The sequence below is a fragment of the Zea mays genome, chromosome 8, assembly GCF_902167145.1.
Source record: "Zea mays cultivar B73 chromosome 8, Zm-B73-REFERENCE-NAM-5.0, whole genome shotgun sequence".
Lineage (NCBI taxonomy): Eukaryota > Viridiplantae > Streptophyta > Magnoliopsida > Poales > Poaceae > Zea > Zea mays.
Window position 1 is genome coordinate 46,622,358 of NC_050103.1, and position 5,147 is coordinate 46,627,504.

A 5,147-nucleotide genomic window follows, 5' to 3' on the forward strand; every position below is an offset into this window, starting at 1 on the left:
GTCCATTGCTAATATTGTATATTTAGCGACCAACCGTGGGTTGTTGTACTGTAGATTTAGCAACCAATCATGAGTGGTTATACTATACATTTAGCAACCAACAGAAAGTTGCCCCTAGTTATAGTCGTTAATAATGATAATATACCATTAATTACCATTCAACAACTGTTATATATACAAAAGCATCACAAATCACCAATTTTTATACACATAATCACATAGATATACAAATTTAATTAGTATTGCACAATGATAGATCCACATCACATAAACCATCAACAAGCACCACAACAAAATCATTCACAAAACCTACACATGTTATTATATTTTGCACATATTTACAAACACTTCACAAAATCATTCACAAAAGTACCAACGCTTCAAGTGAGTCACAAAAGCCTTCACAAAAGCACTCCAACTTCTTGTATCCTCTTGTTTTAAGGCACAAGCTTGTAGGGGTTGTGATGTCGGCACTTACTTGATGTCTACAGTAAAAATGAAGTGTTAAAGATAGATCACAATGAATGCAGATATCTCTAATTTTATGACTCACTTCTCTCTTCAAAACTTGTTCATATGGCAGTGGTCGCCCCAAATGTGTGGAGGAAAAAAGAAGAAATGTAACTATTAGATCATGTTCTGACCATGATAACATTATAACGATATCATAAACAGGATAGAGTATAACTCAAGGTAAAAAATCAAGTTTAAGCAAGAAACGAAGTTAAAATTTGAAACCGTATTCAAGGTGTTTCACTAACACGGAGAACTACTATTATGAGGCAAGATTAGTGAACGCAACTCAGTTCTCAGTTCAAGGATGCACTGCTAGGAGGTCATGTTTGAGCTGTGCCCCTACCACTTAGTTCTGTGCATATGTTTAATAAAAGAAGGAATACATGGAGGAAAGCACTATTAGAACTCATCTATGCCAGCATCAACATATTCCATGATATTTTCTTAACACAGAACAAATTGTTTTGAGCGCTGACAACCATAACATGCGACTTATTACGAAATAAGCTAACAATATTCCAATTACTAACAGTCTAACACAACCACCTGACAGCAATAATCAGGCATTACTCTATTTACCTTGGCATTTCTTACTTAATAGCATCGGCAAAGACATACTTTTATCTGTTCCTGCTTTGAATTACACTGAATTCATCTGACCCACAGTCCCGCACGCGCAGACGAACTACAATCAATGTTGAGGCAGGAATTAAGTAGTACCTTGGAAGAATCAGCCGCACTCGCCTGTGCAGAAGTGGACGCGGCAGCTGCCCCCGGTGCAGATTGCTGCAGCGCTTGGAACCCTTCGGAGCTCTTGCCGATGGCCAACCCCGACTCGTAGAGGAAGTCGAGCCTCTCCTGCGCCCTGTACCAGCCATCGCGCGATTAGCACATCAGACGAAGCCAGATGTGGCGCCACGCGTAATGCGGGTACCGGAAGAACCGCGCGAACGGAGGCGGCCGCGCCTCAGGAGGCACCGCCCCCTTGCTGCGTGCCGCGGCGTCCGCTATCTCACCCGCGCCACTGTTGCCGGCGGACGCGGGGTCACGGCCTGGTGTTCGTTGCGCCGGCGGACGCGCGGTCACGAGCGGCTCGACGGCGTCCATGGCTCGAGGAGAGAGGTGAGGGGAGAGAGAAGAGGGAAGGGAGAGATAGACGCGGCGGCGGCTGGGAGAGAAGCCAGGGCGCGCGGCTGCTAGGTTTCGCTAAACTCATCATCATTGTTACCATGATTCACCATGCAATTTAGCGATCAATTTTTACTTGTTTTAATTAATTTTTAGTCACTAACATCTACAGGTACGTTCAAGCTATAAGATTTGATATTGCTCTATAGCGACCCACCGCTAGTCCCCGCTATAGCGACCAACCATAAGTTGTTAAATTTCTAGACTTTTAGCGACCAACCGACTGTTGCTACAAAAGGATTTAGCGACTGACCGTCAGTCCCTAACCTTTAGCAACCAACAGTTGGTACCTAATAAGGGTCGCTAAAGATCAACCGTCGTATAGTGGATCACCTGGCCGACCTCGCAGAAACTTCACCAACATGCGCGATGCACGACTCCGAGTCAACCCTGAGAAGTGTGTCCTGGGAGTTTGCTAGAGGAAGATACTTGGTTACCTGGTATCGCACCGAGGGATCGAGGCCAACCCAACTAAGATCCAAGCGATCATCAACATGGCACCTCCGCAGTCCACCATGGATGTCCAGCGACTAATAGGCAGATTGGCCGCCCTGAACAGTTTCATCTCCAAATCCGCAGAGCGTAGTCTACCCTTCCTCAAGACATTGTGTGGCGCAAAAGACTTCGCTTGGGGACCAGAGCAGGCGGCGGCCTTCGAGTCGCTCAAACAACACCTATCCGACTTAGCAACCCTCACAAGTCTCGACCCTTCACTGCCTCTTCTTCTATACATTGCGGCTTCACCATGTGCAGTCAGCGTAGCGTTAGTACAAGAGCAGGACAGAGAGGGCACAAGTCGGCAGTGCCCAGTGTACTATGTCTCCAAAGTCCTCACGACTTCTAAGTGCAACATGATTGAACTAGAAAAAAATTTATACGCAGTTGTCATGGCATCGCGCAAACTACGACACTACTTCGAGGCGTTAAAAGTACGGGTCACTTCAGATCGGGGTATGGGAGAATTGTTCAGGAACCCGGAGGCATCTGCCAGAATCGCTAAATGGGCATCCGAACTCTCCGGGTACCACATCACCTTCGAATCCCGAACAACGATCAAATAACAAGTCCTGACAGACTTCACCGTCGACTGGACAGGACCAGCATGGCCACAAGAAGAGTCCCCAGAGAAAGTTTGGATCATCCACTACGATGGCGCATGGTGCCATGCGGGGGCAGGCGCCGTGGTGATCATCACATCACCCGCAGGCGTCAAGTACAAATACGCAACACGCCTCAGTTTTGCCTTAGAGTCTGATAGGTGCACTAACAACGTAGCAGAGTACGAAGCCGTCATCCTGGGTCTTCGCAAATTACGAGCACTGGGTGTCACCACGTGCATAATCAGGACAGACTCCAAAGTCGTCGCCGGCCAGGTTGAGAAGGAGTACTCAGCAAAAGAGCCCGTACTCATGCAATATCTCACCGATGTCCGCAGCCTTGAGAGACAATTCAAGGGTTTCACCCTGCAACATGTCGACCACAACAAGAACGAAGAGGCCAACGCGTTGGCCAAAGCAGCGGCCAAGGGTGAGGCCTTGCCCTCCGACGTGTTCTACCACATCATCGGCATGCCAGCTATCCACAACCCCGAAGGTCTGCAAATAACTCAGGACACTGAAGGCCACCGCATCATCAACCTCATCATGACCAAAGACTGGTGGGCCCCAATAACACTATACCTGCAAGGCCACTACCATCCAACCGATCGCAATGAGGCAAAACAACTAAATCATAGGAGCACGGACTTCGCACTAATCGAGGGTCAGCTGTACAAAAAGGGGATCAGTCAGCCCATGCTGAAATGCATAACCAAAACCTAAGGCATAGAAATCCTCCGCGATGTCCACAACGGAACATGCGGCTCCCACTCTGGACCTAGGGCCCTCACTGCCAAGGTGATTCGTCAGGGATTTTACTGGCTCGCAATAATTTGCACTGCCAATCGAGTCACACGGTCATGCAAAGCATGCCAGAAATTCTCTCCTCGCTCAGGCCACCCTTCGCAATTCACCAAGCTGATCGCCCATACATGGCCGCTTCAACGCTGGGGGTTGGACATCGTTGGACCACTGCCCACAGCTCAAGGGAATCTCAAGTTCACCTTCGTCGCCATTGAATATTTCACAAAGTGGATTGAGGCCAGGGCAGTCTCCACAATAACATCAAAGACCGCCCAAAAATTCAACTGTCAAAACATTGTCTACCGCTTCGGAGTCCCGTCCGAACTCACAGTCGACAACGACAAGCAGTTCGACTGCCAAGACTTTAGGGAATTCTGCTGTTCCATCGGCACCAAGCCTGTCTTCGCCTCTGTGTATCACCCACAGTCCAACGGTGTGGTCGAGCGCGCCAATGGCAAGATTTTTAGCACCATAAAAAAGGCTCCTTGACGACAAAAAGGGCAAATGGGTCGACCAGTTACCCGAAGTTGTATGGGCCCTAAACATGACGGAGTGCCGGGCAACCGGGTTCACACCCTTCCACCTAATGTATGGATCTGAGGCCATAACGCCGCAAGAATTAAAGCACGGGTCCCCTCGAACAAACAATTCAGCAGCACCCGATGTTGACGAACCAACTTCCAAAGATGTCATCGACGTAGACCGTGTCCTCGCCCTGTAGGCCCTCAACAAATATCAGGTTCAGACAAAAGCCTGGCATGACAACACAGTCATCCCAAGAGAATTCAGCGAAGGGGACCTCGTACTCGTAAGAACCACCCGGACAGAGTCCCGGGGCAAGCTAGAACCAAAGTGGGAAGGTCCATACATAGTCAAGACGAAGGCATCCTCCAGTGCTTACAGGTTGGCAACGTCATCCGGCGAAGATTTAGAACATTCCTAGAACATCGATAATCTCCGAATTTTTTTGTTTAAGTCACAGGGCCTACGCGTCTTTGTAATTCTACAAGCAATGCTATTCAGGCCCGCACTCGTTTCCTCCCGAGGGGTGAGGTTTTTAACGAGGCGGCGCCATGTAATATACCAGTAAAAAGCCCCCACAAAAAATTCCAAGGATAGTCACCATGTCGAAAAAGACCGCTCCAACGGCCTTCGGCATTCGACCGATACGAAGTCACCGCAACAGGTAGCATAGACTACCCTCGCGTGCGACAAAATCTGGGCAAAAGTCACCTAAGGGTGCAGCCGGACAAGCACAATAAGTGCACGTTACGAGGTCTTTACTAAAAGACAAATCCGCGCAAAAGTCGCCTAAGGGTGTAGCTGGACAAGCACAATAAGTGCACGATACAAAGTCTTTACTGAAAGACAAATCCACGCAAAAGTCGCCTAAGGGTGCAGCCGGACAAGCACAATAAGTGCACGATACAAAGTCTTTACTAAAAGACAAATCCGTGCAAAAGTCGCCCAAGGGTGCAGCCGGACAATCATAGCAACCACGAAGTCCCCATCTCATTCAACAACATCGCATAAACAAATAAG

At 48.3% G+C, this 5,147-nt stretch overlaps 1 long non-coding RNA gene across 1 annotated transcript; it reads right to left on the reverse strand.

Annotated features, from left to right (window-relative positions):
- Positions 1 to 242: 242 nt before the first annotated feature.
- On the reverse strand, positions 243 to 585 carry LOC103635155 (uncharacterized). Its single transcript, XR_557192.2, has 2 exons — positions 554 to 585; positions 243 to 485 (listed from the first exon to the last, which is right to left on the reverse strand). It is a non-coding gene; the product is annotated as an uncharacterized lncRNA (long non-coding RNA).
- Between the last annotated feature and the right edge of the window lie 4,562 nt (positions 586 to 5,147).